The sequence below is a fragment of the Lagenorhynchus albirostris genome, chromosome 19, assembly GCF_949774975.1.
Source record: "Lagenorhynchus albirostris chromosome 19, mLagAlb1.1, whole genome shotgun sequence".
Taxonomy (NCBI): domain Eukaryota; kingdom Metazoa; phylum Chordata; class Mammalia; order Artiodactyla; family Delphinidae; genus Lagenorhynchus; species Lagenorhynchus albirostris.
This window is the reverse complement of record NC_083113.1, coordinates 58,157,372-58,181,086: the sequence shown is the minus strand read 5'-3', so window position 1 is coordinate 58,181,086 and position 23,715 is coordinate 58,157,372. Positions and strand designations below refer to the sequence as shown.

At 54.2% G+C, this 23,715-nt stretch overlaps 1 protein-coding gene across 1 annotated transcript in view; it reads left to right on the top strand.

Moving 5' to 3' along the window:
* C19H16orf95 (chromosome 19 C16orf95 homolog) overlaps positions 1–23,715 on the top strand; it is a 438,566-nt gene that overhangs the window by 284,513 nt on the left and 130,338 nt on the right. Inside the window, exons 15-16 of the mRNA XM_060129824.1 lie at positions 7,720–7,775; positions 17,312–17,452. The gene's annotated coding sequence lies outside the window, so the exon portion shown is untranslated. The remainder of the gene's footprint in view (positions 1–7,719; positions 7,776–17,311; positions 17,453–23,715) is intronic.

Below are 23,715 nucleotides of genomic sequence, written 5' to 3'. Positions count from 1 at the left end.
GAAAATCTCCGCCATTTCCTGCCTTTGCTCACAGATACCCACATGAAACACCCCGCTTCCTCATTCCCCTTACTTTAAGCACAGCCTCTGATAACCTGTGACCCAGAACAAATCAGTCTGTGGTTTGTTCGGACCAGTGGACCTCCCCAAAGTCCTCATGTTGTAACTTAAGCTCCCTGTCACCTTTGAAGGCTGACCGGGCTGAACTTTCTCTGCCTTTCCCAGCGCGTGTGTCCTGTCTACACAGCACCCGGTTTTGGTGGTGGGTGCCCGGAGTGGGATTGCTGTACCAGAGGCTGCCAAATGGCTGTGTCCATGGTTGTGCCACTGGATACGAGGCCAACAGCGTCCACGTCGGCACACACTGCACGCCTGGTGGGTGTGAAGCAGTGCAGGGGTGATTAGTAACGATGGACCCCTGTCCAGACGCTTACTGGCTTTTGGACAAACCTCCTCTCGGGGTCAGTCCTTGTCTCCACTCTGTCCATTTAAAACAGCCAAAGGCCTCTGTCCCTCCCTCCGTCCCTCCCCAGGGTAACTTCTGTGGGAAGTCGGGTCCCTCCTCCTGTGTGTGCTTTATACCCCTACCGCTCCCACAGGAAGTATGCGTTCCTGCTCCACAGTGATAGCGTCAACTGTAAAACTGGAACTTTTCTTTCAATGTTCCCACCCATCCAGCGCTCCTGGCTTCCTGTCCAGGGACGCTTCTATCCCCTCACGTTCACACCTCATTCGCACACCACATGGCACCCACACACACCCTTCACACACACACCCTGCTTCGCATTCACACCGCGCCGCCTTCCATCTGCCCCAGGCCCGTAGCAGCCCAGTTTTTCTGTCCACGGCTCTTGAAGGAAAATGGTAGAGGAGGAGACTGGATAGGAAATTCGTGCACCAGATATCACCTGCTGTGGTCTGAATGCCTGTGTCCCCCTGAGATTCACATGTTAAAATCCTAACGATGGTGTTGGGAGGTGGGGCCTCTGGGGGGTGATGAGGTCACAGGGGTGGAGGCTCGCGAAGGGGATTCGCGCCCTCGTAAAAGAGACCCCGCAGGCTCCCTCCCTGCTTCTGTCCCGTGAGGACACAGCGAGAGTCTGTGACCCGGAAGAGGGCTGTCACTCGACGGTGCTAGTGTCCTCGTCTCGAACTTCCAGCCTCCAGAAGTGTGATAAATGGGCTTCTGTTGTTTCTACGCTACTCAGTCTGTACTGTTTTGTGATAGCAGCCTGAAGGGACTCAGACATTAGCCCACAGTCATATGACTTCATCCAGTCTTCACAGGTACCCAGTAAGAGAGGGGTACTGACTTCACTTAAGAGATGTGCCGAATGCAGCTCAGAGAGGCTAAGTGCCTTGTCTAAGGGCACACAGCTGGGAAGAACCAGAACTGTGCTCTCGCTCCTAGGAAGAGGGGCGTGGTCAGCACAGTAGGCCCAGCAGATCTTGAGCTCCTCCCTGTAGCCCTAAGGATGCACTCGGACCAGCCGCGATGAAGCGCGGCTCCTGAACTGGCCGTTGTGCAGCCAACAAGCAGGGCACGGGCCCCGCAGCCGGACCCACAGCGATCTTAGATACGAATCCGCCTGCTCGCCCCGTTGCGGGGGATGGTGCAGGACATCAGTCTGAAGTGGTTTGGGCTGCTCGTCAGCCTCCGAGCCTCACACAGCTTAACTCCGCGTGACACGGACCTTCTGAACACTGCAGCGTGCTGTGAAAGTCAGGATCGTCTCTGGCGGTTAGAGACCTGACTCACCCGTTGTTCCTGCTCATCGTCACCTTAGGAAATTCTTCCCAATGGGGCTCCTGCAGGTTCGGGCAGAGGGGCCTCCCGGTGACCCACACACCAGGTGTCCGGTCACCTCTCACATACTGGGGAGGCTCACTTTCCAGAATTCATCAGAACAGGCTGGTCTTTCCTGGAAGGAGCCTGGCTCTCCCAACACTTCCTGGATCCGCAAGTTCAGGGATTCACCGGTGATCTTTCTCAACCTTTATTTATTTCTCTCCCTTTATTATTTTTGGATTCATGTAAATGAAATCTGTCTCTGGCTTCCTAAAATGGATGAAAGGCTTGCTTGGGTCAGAAGCTTCAAAGTCGGTTTTGCTGGAGAAAAACCGATACGAGACTCTGCAGCGTTTTTTAACCCTCACACCTTCTTGGTGTGAGATGAGGGGGGAGGAGAGAAGGATGGGAAGCCGGGGACGAGGATGAGCCTGAGGGGCACGAGGTGCTCCCATCGCCGCAGCTGCGTCCAGACAGTCGGAGGGGGGAAGGGGACCTGCGGGCACGTGTCTGGAGCGGGACATCACTTCGCTCCCATCCCACTGGCCAGTCTAGACACAGGGTCACACCCGCCTGGCACCTTGCACCTTTAGTAAGAACGGCATCTGGGATGGTGAGTCTCTGGGAAGGACGGTCATGCCTACTAGTTACAGTTAATATTATCCCCTAAGAAGGAGAATGGATACTGGCGAGAACTAGCAACTTCTGCCTTGACGCGCATCAGGCTGGTGTTAATCTGGGGACAGATATTCTATCTGAGACACCCAGAGAAGTCAGTGCGCAGGGGCACACAGCCCTTTCGTGTGCAGCCGAGATGTGCCTTCCCCTCCCGGTCGTTCTGTGCCTCGAGGTGTAACCTCCCATTGTCTCGGTTTGGATTCCCCCAGCACAGACCAGGGTCAAGTTTGGGCGCGCCTGTTTGGAAGGTGACCTCAGGAGGCATCGGGGAAGGAGAGGGGGAAGAGAGGGGCCAGTGCCGGGTGCATTCTTGGCCCTGTGACCACGGTGAGAGCTTGGGGGGTACTGTGTGGATCACCCCCGGAGTTTCTCAGCTGCTCAGCCAGGGAGCTGGGACGTTGCCCACCAGCGGTCACTGTCACTGACTGAGGACTGCTCCCAAGGACAGTGGCCCCTGGCAATTCTGGCCTGCCCGTCTGCGAGCGGGCCAAATACTCGTCTGTAGCAGAGGAAGCGCCCATAAAAGGCCGCAGGCACCGGAGGAAGCCATTGCTGTCTGGGACGACGCCTGCCGAGGGGTACAGGCTGGACACCGACAGTGATGCTCCAGCCGTGTCCTGAGCTGACAAAACCTTCCCGGGTCCCCACGGAGACACTCTCTGCCTTCCAGCTATGAGCTGCTGACTGGACAGCTTTGTGGCTTGGACAACTGCAGGGAAGCCTTCTGTTGTCAGCAGTCTGAGGGGGTGCTTGTAGTTTCTCTGCGGCCCCCAGGCACTCCTTCGCCTGGCCCTGTCCTTCAGGAAGGTGGGGTGTAGTTTGCTGGGGTTGCAGTAACAAAGCACCACACATGGGGGCTTCAACAGCAGAAATGTCCTCTCCCACGGGCTGGAGGCCCCAAGTCTGAGACCAAGGTGTGGGCAGGGCTGACTCCATCTAAGTCTGCGAGGGGGACCTGCTCCAGGCCTCCCCAGCTCCGGGGGTTCCCCGGCCATCCTGCGCTCTTTGCCTCGTAGACGTGTCGCCGTGATCTCCACCGTCGTCTTTATGTGGCCTCTCCCTATGTGCCCTCTGTGTCCGCAGCCCCCCTTTTATCAGGACGCAGTTGTATTAGATTGGAGGCCCACCCTCGTCAATATGACCTCATCTTGACTAATTATATCTGCAAGGATCATATTTCCAAATAAGGGCACATTCTGAGGTACTGGGCGTTGGGATTCCAACATGGGAACTTGGGGAGGACACGGTTCAACACGTAAACGGTGGGAGAAGGCGGCAAAGGGGGCTGCCACGTCGCGTGCGAGGGGATTTGATTCAGGTCAGCATAGGCCCCCAGGCAGGTGGGGGTACGTGCCGAGGTCACCTGCCGAGCAGGGCACCAAGCGTTTCATCTGAGACCCTTGAGGTTTGAATGAACGGGCTCCCTTCCACTCGTGTGGCTTCACCACTGCTCTTGGTTGTGAACACGAGGGCCCTTTGGACTTCATCCAGCTCTGTTGAGGCAGCCCCGAGGGTCCTCCCTGAACCGGGGGCAGGGAGGTGGGGTGTGGAGCTCCCATGAATGGCAGGTGGAGCAGAGTCTGTGGTGAGTGGCTCTACTGTGCCTGTTTCAGCCTCCGGGCGGCGGGGGGTGAGGGAGGGGCGGAGGGGCAGGCGGAGCGAGGTTGTCTTACGCTCCCCACACAGACTCAGAACCGGAACGCGGTCCAGGGTTTCAGCCTTGGAGTCCCCAGAGCTAGTCGCTAGCCGTCCTCCTCCCCCTGGAGGATAATGCATTTAAAACTTCTGAGCTGTCTAGACTTGTTATCTGGCCTCTAATTCCTGAGAGCCCAGAGCGGGCAGCAGCGGGACTGTCGAGATAGCAAGAGGGTGAAGTCATTGGTGTAAATCCTGAGGCAGGAAGTCAGTTCCAGGGACGATGGATGAGCGTGGGCCGGTGCCCGCACAGGGGGCAAGATAACGCGTCTAGACTCCGCTGGCCGTTTCCTCCTCTTCCTTTAGGTGTCCTATCGGCTGCCCCGTGGCCTTCCTGCTCGCTCTTCCCGTGCCTCGCAGGAGACACCCTCTCAGGAAGACCTCACTTCATTTTCGGTGTAGGGGGCTCTGGGTGACGTGGCCTCGCTGGGGGTGGGTACCTTCCCTAAGCCACAGCGACGGCGGGAAAGGCCAGGCTGGCCTCTGTCACTCTGTCATTTCTGAGAGTTCAGTGGGTTAGGGGAAAAATGACGTTTTCTCTCGCCGTTATCCAAAGGTCAATGGAAGGTCATTGGTGGGATCTGGAGGAGACAAGTTGATGTCCGACAGACCCAGAGATTTCCACAAGTCCCGGGGAGAAAAGAGCCTGGAGCAAGTCTTATCTAAAAGCCCCTGGGAGCTGTGGAACGCTGCATAAGCTGCATAACCTCCTACTTCCGGAAAGTGTGGCTAATTTTGTGGGCCCCTGTGCATGCTGGGCTATCCTGAACCCTGGAGTTGGGGTTGGGAGTGAGGTCAGAAGGTCATTTGGTTCACTCCCCTGCCTCCAGGCAGGATTCTCCCAGCAAAGAGTCGTGGTGTGTGCTCCAACAAGCAAGGACACAAGTGGTAGCTTGGGAAGAGAACAGACCTGCGAGCGCCTGCAGAGAGTGATGACGTGGTGACCCCGCCAGCTGTCCAAGTCTGCGAGCCCAGCTAGCGCTTTGGGGTTTGAACCAGTTGTGCGGAGATCTGTGGGGCACATCTGTGGAGAAGAGCACAGTGTGTCCAGAGAGCAGCCACCACTGCTGTGGCACCAAGCACACAACATCAGTGACAACAATAAAAGCGAAAATGTCTTGAGCGCTTGCCATTCGCTAGTTTATGCCGAGTGGCTACATGTGTGCATTTAATCTCTTTAATCATCACATAAGCCTGTAAGCCCATGAGGGCATCCTATTGCATTTATCCAAACTGAGGCTCAGAGAGGAAAGGTATCTGCCCAAGAAGGAGAGGTAGAGTTTGGACCCAGTTGGAGCTGACTTCCGAGCCCAGGGTTGAACAGCTAAATGCTTCTGCCATGTGAACATGCCATGTGTGTTCTGTTCTGTTGCACAGGTGGGGGCGGCTGAGGGTGGCCCAGGTTAATAGACAGGATGGCCAGGAGGCCAACCCACATCTTTAGATCCCAAATCCTCCATTGCTCCACTGGGCCCCTCCTGTCCCACCACAGGACAGATGCAGAGGTGCAATGCCCTCTGGCAAAACCTGTTGCTCTTTCATGACCCATGAGGCATGTGGAGGGGGACTCCCTCCATGAGGATTTATCTTTCCTACCCTCCTTTAAATGAGGATGATCCAGCACCTACTATGCTTCCGGTATAGATGTGAGAGAAAGCTCTGGTGTGTGAAAGGAGGTCAAAATCAGCAAGGAGAGTGCTTCTAAAGATGCAGAAGGACCTGGAGTCTCACCCAGCCGTGAACAGAGCCTCAGGCTGGAGTTGGACCCCACAAAGGGGGTTGCAGAGACCGTGAGGAGGAAAAAGGAGGACGAGCCTGAGAGTGCCCGGCAGTCCCAGATGGCCATGGCGGGGATGCTGCCTATGGGAAGTGGGATGTTTATCATGAAGGCCCTTATCATTAAGTAGGGGGCCTGTTAAATAAATAGATGATGAATGGGCCATTCAAAGGAATAGTATGCAACCATGAAAAGGAATGAGGTTTCTTTATATAACAATATGGAATGATCACCAAAGTAGTTGAATGAAGAGCAACAAGATTGTGTGTGTGTGTATACTTACACACGTAAGTATACATACTCATATACTTACATGCACATAATTATATGTTTATATTCCTAAAAGATCTCTAGATATTGGTAGCCCTGGGAAGGTGTCTGTGGGAAATGGTGAGAGGGAGATACCTTTTTATGTCTTGAATTTTTGACCATGTGAATATATGACCTTGAAAAGGAATTAAAAAGCTCCATGCTATCCTCTAAACTTGGGTGGCCTCTTGAGTAATAAGCAACCCCCTTTATGCCCAAGGACTCTTGCCCTCTCCCCTGGGTGTCCCAGAGGTGAGCGAGGGGCCCTTCTGTGGGCAGTGAGAGTAAGCCTGCGTAAGGGGTGCACAGTGCCCGCCTGTCCTCGTCTCGGCTCCCAGGCACCCCCGCCCTGCCCCTGGCTGGTGCTGCTTAGCTGTGGGCCAAGGATGCCCAAGCACAGAGGGAATTCTGCAGCACTGAGGTCCTAGAACCCACGCAGAAACCAGTGCCCTCAGCCCCCCGAGGGCCCAGGAGGCTTCCTGCAGGCTTAGAAAAGAGTTCTTTTAAGAAGTTTAAATGCCTTCTCCCAGGCAGGGGCCGGAATCCTGAGAGGGCAACACCCAGGGATTTATTGGCCTTCCCAGGGCTCGGGCTTTTTGACGGCCCCATGAGAGAGGCAGGGGGTCAGGGGTTATCTCCGGGTGGGCAGCTGGGGGCTGCCTGGGCCCCCTCCCTCCTGCGGCATCTGCTAGAACCATTAAGGGGTCCCTCCCTAGAAGTGCCCGGCTCAGGTTTCCTACCTCCGAGCTGCCAATACACTGTGCAGACCCCGGGTGGGGCGAAATGGACGTTTCTCGATTAAAATGAAGAGGGACAGTGCGCAAGAGGGACAGATGGGGAGAGGAACAGCGGAGAACAGCCCCCGCAGAGATAAGTGTGAGGCCACTGGAGCGTGGCCGCTGTGGAGGCCCTGGGGGGGTGAGGGGACATTTGTTCTTGCTGCAGTCAGTCCTAACAAATGGTAGCGTGAGGGCCGTGCGGGAGGCCCTGGGACCCACCCGTGAGAAGTCAGAGACGAGACCGCAGGATTTCGAATTCCCGGTTCAGCCTGCTGGAAGGCAGTGCGGTGAGGGTCAGGCGGTCCCCACTGGGGAGCCTTGGAGGAGTTAGGCCATGCTCTGGGCCTCTGTTTTCACATCTGTAGAATGGGACTAATAATAATTCCTCTTTCCTGAGAGTGTCGGTGATTACCTGAGATGCTGCAGGGCAAATGCACGGCCACAGTAGCAGCCAGTCTCCCTCCCAAGAGCTTTACTCAGGTGGCCCAGGCAGTCCCCACAAGAATGCCATGCGGGGGTTCCAGAGGAAGCAGTTGAAGCAGAGAACCGAGGACCTTGCCCAAGGTCTCGGAGCTAGTGAGTGGTGGGGCCTGGATTTGAACCCAAGCCCCTGCTGGGTGGTCTTCATCCATCGCCCGACTGCAGCCAGACCTCTTTCCCAGCATGCCACTAACCCAAGCCCCTCGTTTCAGGCCCACGGGATGGTGATTTTCCTCAGCCAGCGGGTTCCTGTGTGACTTGAGTGCAGGTAAGCTTTGATTTAATGTCCGTGGTTATTTCTCAGACTCCGGTGAACCTGGAGGATGCCCTTTCTCAAGGCCCAGAGAGGGAGGAATCCATCCTTTCCACAATCCCCAGAGAGATTTATGCTGTTGGCGGGCCGGCCATGCATTATTACATTTCCTTCTCTTTCATTAATCATCCTCCGGCCCTCGTTCCTCCTGACAGCCAGGAGAGCTCACAAGCCCAGGGTCTTGCTGCCGATTAGGATGCGGCTGAGCAGGCCGGCGCTTATCTCTGGGAGAGAGCTCAGCGCTGCCTTGACGGAAGGGCAGCGGCTCCCGCATCACCACCCCTTCAGGAAGGAAGCCCGCCCTCCCCAGCAGCCAGGTGCTGACGGGATGGCCCAGCAGGGCTGCTGCAGAAACAAGTGCTGACTCGCGGGCGCCTGGTCCACATTCACGCTGGGACAACGATAATCACTCCCTTCTCGCCGTTTCTTGAGAATTTACAAGGTTGCCGTGCCAAACGCTGCACTCCGTTACCTCGTGTTTAATTGTCTCAACGCCCTCTAAGGGGCACACAGCTCATCACCCTTCCTGCACGAGGAAACGCTGGTCCAGGGAGGCGGGAGGGACAGGCCCCCGTCAGCGAATAGCACAGCTAGGGCGCCTGGGGGTCCTGCCCTCCACTGCCTTCCGTCATGACAGGCCATGGGATTCCGTTTTCAAGCCTTTTCTTAACAGCCTCACGGAGATATAATTTGCGTCCATACAAGTCACCCATGTGACGTGTACAATTGAGTGGTTTTTAGAGTACTCACAGATATGTGCAGCCATCCCCCAGTAAATTTCGGGGCAGTCTCATCACCCTCAGAGCACCTGCACCCTTCAGCTATCACCCCAGCCCCCTCATTCCCGAGACCTACGACCCCCAAGTCTGCTTCCCGTCTCCATGGTGCACAACTGGTTAACAGACAGCCCTGGACTAGATGCTGGCCGTCGCCCGTCGTGTCTCCTCTGTCCTGGTTCCGAGTCACCACTACCTCCAAGGCCCCCTGGGGTGCTTGGCCAGCCCGAGTGGGGTGTGTCTGAGCCCTGGGGGCCACCCTTGCTGGCTGGGTAGAACTGGTGGCATGGCGGTGGGGGGGGGGGACACTGGGATAACTCAGGGAGGGGGCCGCGGCCCTCAGGGAGCTTAAGGCCCGGTGGGGGTGGAGAGGACGGGGGTGGGCAGGCAAGGCCCAAGGGTTTGCGACTTGGGGCCAGTGGGCAGTGAGGAAGGAGAGGGGACCACAGGCACACAACATACGTTTGAGTTGAAACGTGAGGTGCAGTGGGAGGTGGGGTCCAAGTGCAGGGAGGCGGGGGCAGGGGCCTCAGGAAGGGAAATGGCCGAGGCCAGAGAGCAGGGTCCCTCTGGGAACTGCAGAGAACTCACCGTGAAGCCCAGGAGGACCAGTGGCGGGGGCGCAGACAGGAAAGGGGGCAGGCGGCTTGGAGGCAGGACCGGAAATGTGAGGCCACTGAGTCTCAGAGGGGAAGGGGCTTCCTGTGAGCCCCTCAGTTATAGGACCTTCTTCTCTGTGCTCTGTGCTCTGAGATCCTACCGCAGAACCCAGGCCTGAGGCTGTCAGGGCCAAGCTGCCTGCCTGGGCTCTCTTGCTAAATGCTGCACCATATTTCACATCTGAATGACTCCTTAATACTTACTAATCAGGAGAAGTCCAGATTGTGTCTTCCTTCTCAATGTCAGAAGGTCTGAGTCCCTCCTGGCAACCACTGGATCATGTGCCCTTGGTGGGCATGACCCCATGATGCTCCCTCTTGCACCTGACTCCAGGCCGTGGGTTCCTCTTCTCCCACCTGGCCTGCCCCACTCATCCGTGTCACCTCCGGGCCCTGTCCTTTATTTGAAAGTGTTCAGAGTGGACATTTCACCAGGCTCTTGCCAGCAAGATGGCGCCTTCATGCAAAATACAAACGTCAGCCCCTCTGGACGGACAGATGGCTCCAAAGTGCCTCCCCTGGGCAGATGGATCCTGAAAAAGTGTGCCTTCCTCGGGGGGCTGATGTGGGGTGCAGGGTGCCGGGCAGGGCTAGCAAGCCTGTGTGTGCAGAGCAGGGCCTCGTCTTCCTCAACAGCCCCTCTCTGATGGGTAGGCAAGCCCGGAAGCCTAACTGAGAAGAGACAGTGCTTATTGAGCTCCTACAGTTTGCTACCAGCACGAGGGCCAGGAGATGAGGATGGAGCCGGTGGCCTTGCAGCATTCCAGCGTGGATGGGGAGAGAGAACCCACGGCTCCCCTGGCCTCTTGCAGGCTGGGTTTCCTGCCTGGCGCTGGGAATCCAAGGGGGGGTAGGGGTGGGCGGGTGAGGTTCCCCCTGCCCCCTTCCCCCACTGGCTTCCACACCATCCATCAGCCCACGGCTCACCTGTGAAACCCAAGGCTGGGAACCAGAGCGCTGTTCCGTTACCAAATCAAGATTTATCGGAACATGACAGGCCTGCAGGGCTTTTATGACGTGCATGGCGCCAATCCCTTCTGTTAACCTGCTTGTCCCTGGTGGGGTGGGGCGTTTTACGACTGCCGACACCACTCCATCTGCTCCTGAGCTTGTGGCGTTCTGACAGTGAAGACAAAATGTCCAGCTTTGTCCGGGCCCCGCGGGCTGGATTATCACTTCGGCACTTGAGAGCTCAGCCCGCTTCCCCCTGGAGCAAGACCCCCGGGCGGGATCTCTGGCCCCTCCCCTTGGCTCTGCCTGCTGTGAATGAAATTCAGATCATCGCGCTCTGACAGTCCCGTGAATTATCTGTTTTCCAACCTGCCTCCCTGGATCTTTCATCTCCATAGCAGAAGCCACGTCAGGGTGTAAAGAGGGGGTTTCTTCTCGTGAAATAATCCATTGACGTCTCTACAAAGGCCCCCGTGACACCCAAATTGCCCGAGCCTCAAGGAAGAAAGACACGATTTGGGGGCCATTTGGAACCTCTTTAAAAAGAAGGGCAGGGCCTCCCGGGGGCTGCCTGCTGGCGAATTACCATTCCAGCAAGGTGGGAGGGTGTCCAGGCCCGGGACACTGGGCCAGCGCTTCAGTGATCTGGTTAAAGAGTTAAGCCCATCAGGAAGTTGGAAGCTTGTGGATGCGCTGTGCGTCCTCCTCGTCCAGTGCACCGCTGCTGGTGTCCGTCCAGAGCGAGGACGCGGAAGGGCTTTTTCCATACTAAGTGGCAGCACTTGCTCTCCGTTTACCTGTCAACAGTTGTTCACGGACTGCCATGTGCCGTGAGCCCTGGCGTCACGGAAACCTAAGTCTGAACCCCCAGGTTGGCCTTCAACAGCTGGTGACCCCAGGCAGGCCACGGGACCCCTCCGAGCCTCAGGTTCTGTGTCTGTAGCAGCACCCAGGTCACGGGGCAGCTTGGAGGCCACGCAAGACTGTGGGCAAAGCACTTAGCGAGGCATGCAGTAAGCGATCAGGAAGCACTCGAGACGCTTGCCCCGATGATGGCGAGGACCGCCGTCACTGCTGCTCTTTCATAGACCTCACCTGGAAAATACGTCCTGGGCCCTAAAGAGCTACGTAAGGCCCTGTGCGGGCCTCCCCTGGGCCTGGCTGCCTCCATCCTGGGGTTTGCAGGTGCTCCTGTGTCCCAGGCCCTAACGGGGCCTGCTTACACCAGGGCCTCAGTCTGCAGCTGGGGAGGGACCAGCCAGCTGAGCAGCTGGGGAGGCAGCCCTGTTTGTTGGCCTTGGATGGCCTGATTGTTTTTATTTGCAAATGAAAAGTAAGAACCACGCGCCCAGGCCAGAGCAGCGTGATTTCGTCCTCAGTGTCTCCTCCGGCCTCTCTGTCCGGAGGCCCGCAGGACACGGATGCCTGAAGCAGTTCAAATAACTGAACCAGCTGTGACCTGGGCTGAGATCGAGAGAGTGTGTGCTGGGGTGGCTGCCGAGAGGCGTGGGGCGCCGTCTACACCAGGAGCTTCTCGGCAAGCCTCTGCAGCTTGGGAGAGAACAGAGATCTGGTGGGGTTAACTTCACCCCGCCGGTCCCCCCCCGGGCAGGACTGGTTTGTGGACACCTGTGCATGGCAGGGATGATCTTAGCTCACCTGCGTTAGCTCACCACCTGTATACCCACCCCTACACCATGCCCTTCATGGAAGGAGTTACTATTAGCAGTATGATCGGGGGAAGGCAAAATGGTACCGACATTTGGAGGACAGTCTGGCAGTTCCTTCCAAAGCTAAATATACTCGTACCACGCGATCCAGCAGTCGTGCTCCTTGGTATTTCTCCAAAGGATTGAAAACTTAGGTTCACACAAAAACCTGCACATGGATGTTTATAGCAGCTTTTTTCATAATCACCAAAACTTGGAAGCAGCCAAGATGCCCTTAGGTAGGTGAGCGGATAAATAAACTGTGGCATGTCCGGACAGTGGAATATTATTCAGCACTAGATAGAAATGAGCTCTCAAGGCCTGAAAAGCCACAGAGGAAGCTTAAATGCTAAAGTGTGGAGCGGCACTTAGCATATGGCTAAGGGAAAGAAGCCTGAAAGTCTGAAAGGGCTACGCGCTGCGCAGTGCCAGCTACCAGCTGCCCTCCTGGGGGTCTGGCCTGCGGATTCTGGACTTGTCTGGCCAGCCCCACTATCACTAAGCCAATTCTTGAGCTAAATCTCTTCTTATCTGTCTCCCTCTGGTCTGTTTCTCTGGTTTGGCACAGACTGACGTAATCGCACCACGGCTGTGTCACCTAGGGCGACTTGTCTAACGTCTCTGCCTCAGTTTCCTCGTCTGCAACATGGGGCTAATAAGAGTGCCCGCCTCCTTAGATGGGGACTAAGTTACCCCATGGCAGGCACTGAGAATGGCTGGCACAGAGCAGGTGTAACTAGTAACTCCTGCTTTGCTGAGGAAGAAATGGAAGCCCAGGAAAGTTCTATCACTCGCTTGGGGCGTCACAGCGCAGAAGTGGCAGAGCCAGCGTGGAATGTGACACCTGTGGCCCCAACCATGCTAACGCCACCTCCACTCACAGGCAGTTCTGATGGCATTTGTGCATGGAAGGGTTTGAATGGCCTGTATATTCTGTGCTTTCTGCAAAAGAACTGAGGTTCACAAGGGTTAGAGCGCTAAGTAGTCATAACAGCCCTTCGGAGGGAGGGAAGGTGGCGGGCCCATCACATGGCCACCACGTGGCCAGGCCAGGAGACGGAGGTCGGAGAAGCCCAGCCACACTAGCCACCTCTGTGCCCAAACGTCGCCCAGGACCCGGTGTCCGTGGCCTCCAGCGGGTGCACTGTCTTCCCGGGGGCCACTGAGAGCTTCCCATGGGTTTTTATTAGAAACAATTGGAGGATCCAGCTGCCCCCCAGACGTTTCGAGTTGCACATTTTCCACATTCCTCCTCGACCTGGCACGGCCGGGACACTGTCATTTAAAAAAATAATAATAAATCTGGTATTTGAAATTAAAAAAAAATCACAGCCTTCCTTTCTTTGACTCATTTCCTGTGGTGTTTCCCTGGCCTAATCGAAACCTGACAGGCTTCGTGGCAAAGGAAGCCAGACCCCCCTGCGCCGGGGCAAAGTTCAGCGTGGAGAATGGTGTTTTTGTTCAGGGGGGTGGGAAGAGGTGATGGTGAGGGGGCTTCCCCTACCGAAACCAAAAAGCAAAGCAAAGGACCAAAAGGAAAACATCCTTCTACGTGGCATTCAACTCAGCCCTCAGAGTCGGGCTTGAGATTTGAGCCGCAGTGCCAGGAGGGGGGCATCTGTGCCTGGTCTGCTCCCCGGTGCTCCTCTTGGGCTTTACAAGGACCACTGAAGCCCTTGGGGCCCCAGGGTCTCTCCTGCCAGGAGTGGACAGGAGCAGTGTTCTCACTACCTGCCCGGCACCCACGGAGCTGGATGAGAACAGGAGACTCCGGGCAGCGACGTGGAGCCCAGAATGCTGGGGGAGTAAGCATTGTGGAGCGCCCGACGCGCCAGAGTGCGTAAGCTGGCAACACCTGCTTTGCTGGCGTTTTTACGCCGGCGCCGGCCACCATCGCTGCCTTGTATGGAGCGTTTCCTGTGCTGCTCACCTTGCAGGCTTTACCTCATTTTATCCCCAGACAACCTTAGAAGGTGGAAGGCATGATGGCTGCTGCCACTCTATGGAGGTTTGGGGAAATGGAGCATCTGAAGTGCCACCCAGCCGTGAAGGAGGCCACATGACCAGGCTGGCGCTTTGAGCCGCCGCGCTCTGCTCATTTCAGGGGGCAGCCGGCAGAAGGGGGGAGGCTCACACACACGCCACTTGGAAGGCTCGGCAAGTGTTGAGAAATAGGCATTAAGGAGGCTTTGAGAAGAAAGAAGACGCAGCCTTAAACCCACAGGGCTGAAGGGCTAGAAACAGCCGTGGATGCCCTGTTACAAGCAGCATGACCATTAGACACCTTGGAAAACCGGGTGGCAGTACCTTCGAAACTAAACATCCACCTGTTCTATGACCCCACATATACACCCCAGAGAAATGAATCTGTACATCCACCAGAGACACATGTGGACCAGAAACACCCATAGCAGCTTTGTTCACAATAACCCCAAGTGAGAAAATCCCAAACGTGCATCAATTACAGAATGGGTAAATAAATTGCGGTACATTCACAGAAGGGATTACATTCACAGCAATAGAAAAGAACAGAACTCCTCTGCACACACGCGAATGGCTCTCACAAGCTAACAATGAGTGAAGGAGGTCCTACCACAAGAGTACGGACTGTGGGGTTCTGCTCATGTGAAGTTAGACAGTGGGCAACACTGATGGTACCCATGGTGATGGGGGTTCCCTTGGAGATGTTGATTGGGAAGAGGTACGGGAGAGCCTTCTGCTGTACTGGAAATACTCCCTATCTTGATCTGGGTGGCAGCTACACCAGGGTCTACATATTTAAAAATTCACTAAGCTGCTGCGTGCTTTACTATGTATTTATAACACTTCAGTTAAAATTGAGGAAAAAGCACAGGCATTGTCCTCAACCCGCTTGTAGCCTGGTTTGGGTGATTGGTTCACTCCAGGGCGTGCAGAGAAGGGATGAACCAGTAGGGACTGGGGTGGTGGGGCAGAAAGAGGGGACATTGAAGCCTGAGTTAGACAGATTTAGAGTCTCTTTCAGACCCTCGTTGAGGGTTATCTCTACCTTCATACATTATTTTCAAGGTCCGTGTCAATGTGTGTGCACACACATGAATCTCTCCCTCTGTATGTGTGTGTCTGATTTGAGCTTTCACATCCCTGCACCAAATACAGAAAGTTTAAACGAACGATTTCTTTGGCATTGTTACCACCCGTGGTCTAAGTACACCAGGCAATTATTCAATGGTTCTTGTTTTTCCTAAACACCTAAACCTCTGGTTTGGCCTCTGACCCTGTCCGTGTATATTTAGGCAGAGGACAGAAGAGTGAACTCCCACCTGGCTCGGGGTGGGGGGTTTGTGAAGGCAGCCATGGGAGGCTGTCACTTTGACAATCACACTGCAGTTGTCCCACATGTGACAACCCTTTGTAAGGGTCCTGAGCATACCACCCCCCAGAAGTCCCTCTTCCCAGTTAGCTATCTCAGGAGCCCTTTACAGAATAATAAAACAAACTATTGCCCCAGAGGAGCATGTGTTGTGGATTGATTACTCGCCAGGCTTGGGATGGGTCCTTAACTATTGAGAGTAAGGCAGACAGGAAATGGAACGCTACCAAGTGTGGGGATATTGGATAAAATAATAACGGAAGATGGCCCCTATACTCTCTCTTGCTAAATTAAGGTTCTGTGCATGCCTAAACCTAAGATTGATTCTTGAGTGAAGATGGTCATTATTGGAGAGTCTACAGCAAGCTCATGTCATCCCATTTGTGCTACAAGGAAAAATGACTCCACTAAATCGAATGATCTGGTTAACAGAGAGTTACCACACAGAACCTACATGTATAACTGGTGTTCAAAGAACTCATTCAAATCAAAGCTTTTCAAATCAATAGACATTTAGGGAGAAACTGCTATGTTCCATGTTCTGTCTTTAGCACTGTTGGTCACGGATGAAAATGACCCAGTCGTGCCCTCAAGGAGCTCTTGGTTGTATATCTCAGTGACACTGTCCTTCTGCCCAGAAAGGAGCAGTGGCCAACTGACAGAGCAGTTGGGGGGTTGGCCGTTCTTTTGAGTCCTGACTGTGAATGCCAATCCCCTTATACTATATACGCCCAGAACGAGTAAGGAAGCTCTGATGGCTGGAAGGTAACAAGTTCACACACATAAGCTTGTGAGTGGATGCCATGCTGGTGGGTGGGTATCAGTGAAGAGGCTGGATTTCATGTACATGATTCAGGGAGCGTGTTAGAGACAAAGGTGGTTGCTTATTCCTTTGTGCCCTACGTGTACCTTCGGTCCACCGGAATTACGGCAACTGTAGAATTGTATTACATTTATTGATATGCGTGACTATTCAACCGAATGATGAAGCTCTTGAAAGCCATGACCATGGCTTAGTCAGCTCTGGAACCCCAGGCCTGACACCTAGGGGATGCTTACTAAATATTTATTGAAAGAGGTAACGGATGAGTGAGGCTGAGAGATTGAATGTGCCCTTGGGGAGATTAGCATTTCCAAGATTTACTTTCTCATTTAGAAAAGGAGACAGTGATGCCACCAGCTCACCATTGTGGGGTCACTGGGAGGGCCAGGTGAGACGATGCAGGTGGGTGACAGTGACAGCAGCAGTGCAGGAGGAGGATGGGAGGGAGAGGGACTGGAGCAAAGGAGTTTGCTTTGCTGATCGTCACTAACAAGTCAGCATTAAGGTTGGAATTTGTTGTCCAGTCCTGGCTTGAGAGGACTTTCTCTAGAAGCAGAAGACAAATGAGGGACCCAAGCCCCCGCCTTGGAACTCCATGTGAACTCCCCTTCGTGGGCTGAGGTCAAACTCTGGGCAGTGGATTGGCTCATTAAACAAATGACCTAATTTAGTACTTAAGACACCCAAAATTTACTAGACTAATTTGTCAAGTCATCCAGAACAACCACACCGCAAACGGTTGGCCTCATAGGTTTTAATGGAATGATAGACAAAATTCAGATTGACTACTCAATAAAAGTTCCCGTGAAGGCAGGACTGACAGTTTAGTCTACGGAACACGGAGGAGACTTTTATGGGCCAGTGTAAATCTTTTGACGGAGTCTTTCATCTCGTCCTTTCCATTTTTACCGCCTCTGAAGGAGAATGGTTTATGGAACTGGGGGGCAGGAAGTAGGAAACAGGAAGTCGAAAAGTTCTATTTTGGACGTGGCAGCTGATAAGCAGGTTAAGGCTTGGTACCCTGGGTGAGCTGCTAGTGGTGGGACTGAAAGAATGAAGCACGTTTGTCCATCACCTAGCATCAAAGGTTATCTACAGAGATGTGAAAACACTGACTAAAGTATGGTTGGCACAGAAATCTGTTCTTTTCATTGTCTTAAAATCCGAACCTCTGTAATTACACCTCCTTCTACAACTGAGGCAACGTCTGTCCTTTTTCAGCAGAACCACCGGAGAGGACTTGGACAGACCTTCTCCGTTCTGCTGTTCCCGGAAGGACAATGGAAGCGGTTACCAACAGCCGTATTCTTGGGGGTGCTTTCGCCGCCCCTCACATCATCCGGACAGCTGTCTATTTACACGGTGAGCTATTTGCAAAGCTTCCAATTTAAAGATCCATCTGGTTCTTACATCAAGCTGAGCCACGATCTTAAGGCGCAAACCCAAACACACCAGGGAGATGCGAAAATTTAGGAACGAGCGTGTTTATATTGTATTTGCATTAATGCTTCCTAGAGTTTATTTTCAAAGTGAAGAAAGAACAATGCATAGTAGGCTATTAAACCCAAACATAATCAGTTTAAAGTTAGGGGCGTGCTCCTAAGAATATTTTTCTCCTGTTTTGAAGGGTCCACTTGAGGAGGGAGTCGGGGGGGTTGGGAAGGCGGACAGGGGCGGAGGAGGGACTGTTGTGAATTCTCCGCAGGGCTGGGCCTCCCCTGCGGGCCACTGCTGTTTGTCATATGGAATGGATTAGGCCTTCTCTCTCACACTGTCAACTTGGGTGTTCTGTGCACAGCCTGTTTTTGCTGGGGTCTTGGTTTTGCTTTTTATAACGGCAGGAAGTGCCCCTCTCGGACCACATGTGAAATCGTGTGGGAACGGTTGGGAGGGGGTGGGGGAACAGAGAGGAGGGTGAGTGGGGTGTGCGGATGAAAAAGCCTCCCCTGAAATATACGGCAGTGGGGGAGCAGGGAAGGGGGAGATGCGCCCTGGCCAATTTAACTTTATGGGGCCTGGTTGGCAGGAGGAGGAGGGCGTGGAAGCTTGCTTGAGGAGACCCTCCTGTCCCTAACGGATCTGCCCCTAATATTTTCCAATGCCGCACAGAATCGTGGGGGACCATTAAAGCATGAGGGCTTGCAGCTGCTGTTTAATTTGTTCTAAATTTCCTGCCGGCCTCACCAGACGTGTACAGGAAATGGGCGGTAAATGTTTAATAGGTCATACCTAACCAGACAATTAACAGGTGCTGTCATTTAGAAAATCCCAACCTGTGTATGTGCATATCGGAGCCGAATCAAGCCCCCTGGGTTTTGTTTTTCCTTTTGCACAAAGGCTTGCTGTGATGTCATGCGGAGGGACCCACAGGGACCTTCGCAGAAAACAACTGGACAGTGGTGGTGCCCCCTCGGTTTCCCGTGTGGCCAACCCTGCCCTTCTGCATCCCAGGACGCTGCCCATGGAGGCTGAGCCTGGGGCTGACCCAGCAAGCGGAGGCCCGCAGCCGGGAGCTCTGTCTTCATGAAGAAGCTGCTTCCCCATCTGCAGCTCCTTCACCACCTGCTCCCTGGGCAGGGGGAGGGCCAGACAGAAGCAAAGAGGGGGCGAGGCCCTACTCTGGCGCCCACATCTCAGACAGGACCAGGGCGCCAGTCGAGCTTGAAGTAGGGCGTGTGTGTGCGCGCACGTGCGTGTTGTACCTGAGCGGGGGTTGAGGAGGGTGTCTGAGGCGCCCCAGGTTTGTCTCATGATGGGTCCTTGCATCTCCCCCTTAATTCCTGGACCGGTTCGTTCCCCGCAGACCTTTCCCAGGTCCGCCCTCCAAACCATATCACAGAGGGGAAACTGAGGCACGGCGGGCTCAGACCTTGCCTGGGTCCACAAAGCTAGCTGGTGGTGGAGCTGGGATTGGAACCCAGAAATCTGTGTCCAGAGCCCCACGTTTGACTATGTCACCAAAGGACAAACTGGAAGATAAAGCACTGTGACCCCCACTCCCAACAGCAACCTGTTAAGATTTTTAGACAGTTTCTCTTGAGCTTTCCTCTATGGAATATTTTTTCTCACAAAATCAGTATTATATTCTCTAGGTAGTTTTGCAACCTTGTACTTAAGATTGCTATCATGGGGTGATCACTTCCTGTGGTTGACATGCAAAAATATGGTTCTCAAATGTTCCATCTAATAGATATGCCTTAAATTACTCAATCAAGCCCTATTTTTGACAAGGCTTTTCCTAATTTTTCTTATTTACAGACCAAGCCAGATTGCACATCCTTGTACTTACCTGTGATTATTTTAATGGTTTTCGAATTGGAGCAAAGGTAGCTTACAAATACAAAGTTCTCGAGTCACTGGGGAGGCTGGCGTGTGGAGAAGGGGGAAGAACCGAGGAGTCACCTGCTTGGGGCCTGATGGAGAAGGGGCGGGACCTCCTCTGTGGCCTGGCGGATTGGGCGGAGGGGGCTTGGGCTTGGGTTGCGGTCATCTTTACCTGCGTGGTCGATTCTGTTCCGGGGCAGTTCCATCGACATGACGAATATTCTCAGACGTGCGGACTGGGCTGAACGGGATGTCTGGGGCTGCAGGGAGCCTGGGGTGAGAGCAGCATGGACTGGGGGTCTGGGCAGTCAGGCCAGGTTAAATGGTGCCTCGCTCGTCTGTTCCCTATCCGCTTGACTCCGCCGAAGAGCGTGTTTGTTCCTGTGGGTAAAAGATGAGTCAGACCCAGCTTCTGGCCTCAGGAGTCAGTCACCCAGCCCCTGGCTGCTCAAGGTGTGGTCCCGGTCCAGCCTTAGCACCACCAGGCCCTTGTTAGAAATGTAAGGCTCAGGCCTCACAGGATCAGAACTGCATTTTAACAGGAGCCCGGGGAGTCATGTTACGTGAAGCACTTGGAGAGCTCACGTACATGTTGTCCCTGAGACCGTAAGTCACATCTGTTGATCCCTCTCTACCTCCTATAAAACAGCACAAAGGCAGGGTAGAAAACGACCCCATACACAGTGCTACAGCTGCGTCCCTGACAGAACTTGGTCAGCTTTGAGGGCAGGCGGCTTCCTCTCAGCGACCACTCCCTGCTGTCCCCGTCCCCAGGGCCTTGCACGTAGAAAGCCCCTCAGTAGACGTGTGTGGCAATAAACTCAGCCCGAGAGGGAAACAGCAATAGTTTGTTCTTCCACAAAAGAATCTGCAAAGAACAAAGAACTCTCACCACCCCCCCGCTTTTCAACCCACTTCAGGTGTCATGAAACCTCAAGGCATTTAGGCAAAGGCTCCTGACAGAGGGACCAGCCCTTGTGAGGTTCTCAGAAGGCCTGACCACTCCTGACGTGTCCGTGCCACCTTGGTGTTTATTGTCGAGCTTTGATAGTGAGAGGTGCCCTCACGTTCCTTGGTCTGATGGGTGTTTAAAAGTCAGAGCTGGAAGTGAGGTGACGAAGCACTGGGTGTGCCTGGGACTGCTAGGTTTCCTGAGACGAGGGACTTTCAGTGATGAGACCAGGAGAGTCCCGAGTACACGGGATTCCGGTCACCTCACCCTAGCTGGAAGGTGTCTTCAGAGTCCCCTGTGCGATGCATTTATCTTACAGAGAAACGTACTGAAGCCTGGAGGTGCCCTGGGACTCCTCAAGCCTCCAGAGTTGGCTAGAGGTTGCCTTGAATGCACGCCCCCAGGTCTCCTGGCCCCCAGGCACCAAGACTCGAAAAGTCCATGCGGGTGTCTGGATGGAAATTGTTGCATTGGCTGCCAGGCGACCCGCAGCTCCCACCCTCCCTGCTATTACCTGCGTGAAGTTCATGTCTAATGGGTTTCAAAAGATGGTTTGAAGACAACATCTGAAACGTCTTCTAATAGTCCATGACTAATGGGCTGGACTTGGCTGTCCAATAAATTGTCTGCTCTATGGGGCAGCTACAGTGATGGGCCTCAGACACCCTTATCAGCACTTGGTGCTCATGTAAACTGACTCTCATTAATGACAGGATGAGAACGGTGACGCTGTGCAGGCCTCTGCCTGCTGTCCTCATCACGCCGTGAAGCCCAGCTGCTAATAGCGGTGTAGACTGCGGACGTGAAGACGGGTGGCAGGTTGCACAGACATGCCTAATTTCAAACAGTTGATGTCGGTTGTCATTTTGGCCAGAAGGCTCCTTCCGCTATGCTTGGCCACGACAGAACAGGCCTTGTGGGGCTGGCGTGCAGCTCGGGGCGCAGTGACGTCCCTGCCGGAGAGATTTTAATTTTCTGAAGCAGAGGGTGTAAGTGGTGGATTGGGGGCTGAATCAGTCAGTAGGTGTATTTACATTTTTAAAAATTGCTTCATAGCGCTTAAAAACAGAATATTTTATTTAAAAACCTAGACGTCCGGCTTCTCTTGACAAATTGGAAGGCCCAGCTGCAGTCGGATATGGCAACAACTGGCTGGGTGTGGGTGCGGGCATCCCCTTTGGCTAAGGCTGTGCTTCTCAGTGTGTTCCAGTCCCCACTGCTCCCTGCCGGCTTGCGCCTGGCCCAGACTCTGGTAATTTAAAGCACATGCCTGGCTGCTGTAGGCATTGGAATCTGTGATCCTGTTTCAGAGTCTCTCATTTTATTCTTTAAACAGCCTCGAAAGGAGAAAAGAGATGGGTTGCAAGGGCACGAGAAATGTAGAAAGGAGTCGTGACGGGCAGCCAAGCATTCTGGGTCTGTGCCCGGGCTCTGCTGACCCGGCCCAGAGGCTGCGATCCATGTGACGCTCGTGTGAGTGGGAGGGCTGCTGGAACCTCCTCAGGAATCCGTCCAGTGCGGTCCCTCCTTCTCTGCTGTGGAGTTCGGAGCTTTTGTCCCCCGCTGCCCTCCCAGAGTGGGGAAGTTCAAGCCAATGCAAAAGGCTGGAAGGAAAACTGACTTGAGGGCTTCTGGGTCTGGCGGCACCTGGGACTCAGAACAAGCCCCCAAGCCTTTCCGGGCCTCGGTTTGCAAAGCAAGAGTGTTGGGAGCAGGTGATCCCTGAGGATGCCTTTCTCTCTGACACTGAGAATCTGAAGTCCCCGGAGATGCCTGTCCCACCGTCCAGGTGATGTGGCGAGTGTCCAGAGACCATGAAGGAGAGGTGTGGTCCCAAGGCTGCGGGAAGAGACGGAGGGTTCAACCTGGAACGTGGTGTGGAGGGCGGGAAGGGGAGCTGGAGTGTTCTCACCAGGCTTTCAGCTCAGCCCCCTTGCCTCCTAGCTGGGTGACCTCGGGCAAGCCTTTTCACCTTTCTGGTGTCCAGTCTTTTTATCTGTCAAATGGGGATAATGATGCTAATCTTGGAAGCGTTCTTGTCGAAAGGTGTAAAGGGCTCACAGCCCAGCATTGGCACTGATAAAATAGTGGTCGTCACCATAGTAAATAGGAGGTCCCTCGCCGCAGCAAAATTCTAATTCCATCCCGGGACCTGGGTGTGCTGGATGGTCGTAGAATAACCAGCCAGACCAGGAAACCCCCCACGGGCCCTACGAGTTATAGGTTGTTGGTGGGAAAGAGCCATCGCTCACACAAATCCCAGCCTTGGGCTCAGAACAGTCTGGTCACCTCTGCTCAACAAGAATTCCCTGCAGACCTACTATGAGCCAGCACCGAGTGGCCAGAGGGGCCTGCATGGTCACAGTCTTCAGAAAATGAACCCTGATTCTGGCGTCCGTCTGCATTCTTGTTCTGAGAATGTCAGAATCTTGCGGGAGAAAGAAGAATAAAGAGAAAGAAAAAGAAAGGAAGGAGGGAAGGGAGGGAGGGAGGGAGGGAGGGAGGGGAAGAGGTGTTTAAGTGGGCAGGTGAATGCCCAGTGAGCCATCTTCTCTGTGAAGGAGGAGATTAGACAGTCAGCCAAGAGGGAGGACACTTGGAGCTGGATGTAAAGCACGTACGTTGAAGGATTGGCAAGGAAGCCGTCTAGGGGCTGAGTGTGTTTGCTGAGCTGTGCTGGTTTGGAAACGCGGGAGGCGGCTGAGGAAGGAGGCGTAAGTGATGGTCAGAGTTTCTGAGCAGGAGGAGGAAGGCTGGTGCTGACGTTAACCAGCGTGGGGCGCAGCAAGCTCGGGTTGGTGAGGGGCGAGGGGGTGCGTGGAGCTCGGGGTGTCGGCCGGAGATCCAGCTTGAGGATACCATCAGGTTTCCTTTGGAAACCTCAGTTGACCTGGATTTACATTAAAAGATCTCACCCTCTTTGGATGGAGTGAAGTCACCATTTAATTCAGAGTAGGCATTCAACGAGGATCTGCTGTGTCAAGATGCGGTCTAACAGAGCAAACCGACCCATGGCTGGGCCCTTGTGACAGTGTTACCACATCCATCCCTCAGTGCCGCGTCTGGAATAGATGCTGAAGGCTAGCACCAGACTGGCCACGTACGTATCGCTGGGTGCCAGGGCTTAAAGCTGGATTCAGGTTATGGAAGCGTGTTTTAGTAAAGGCATCCGAAGTGTGGGGATTTAACGTGGAGATCAGGGTCAAAAGAGCGGGTGACGTCTCCTGTGCGGGGAGTAGCTCCCTGTTTTGCATTTGCAGGAATGATGTTTATTGGGGAACCATGGTAGGAATAAGATACTCACATCTGCCTTCACGTTAAGTCATCTGGGGACCTTTTAACACTAGGG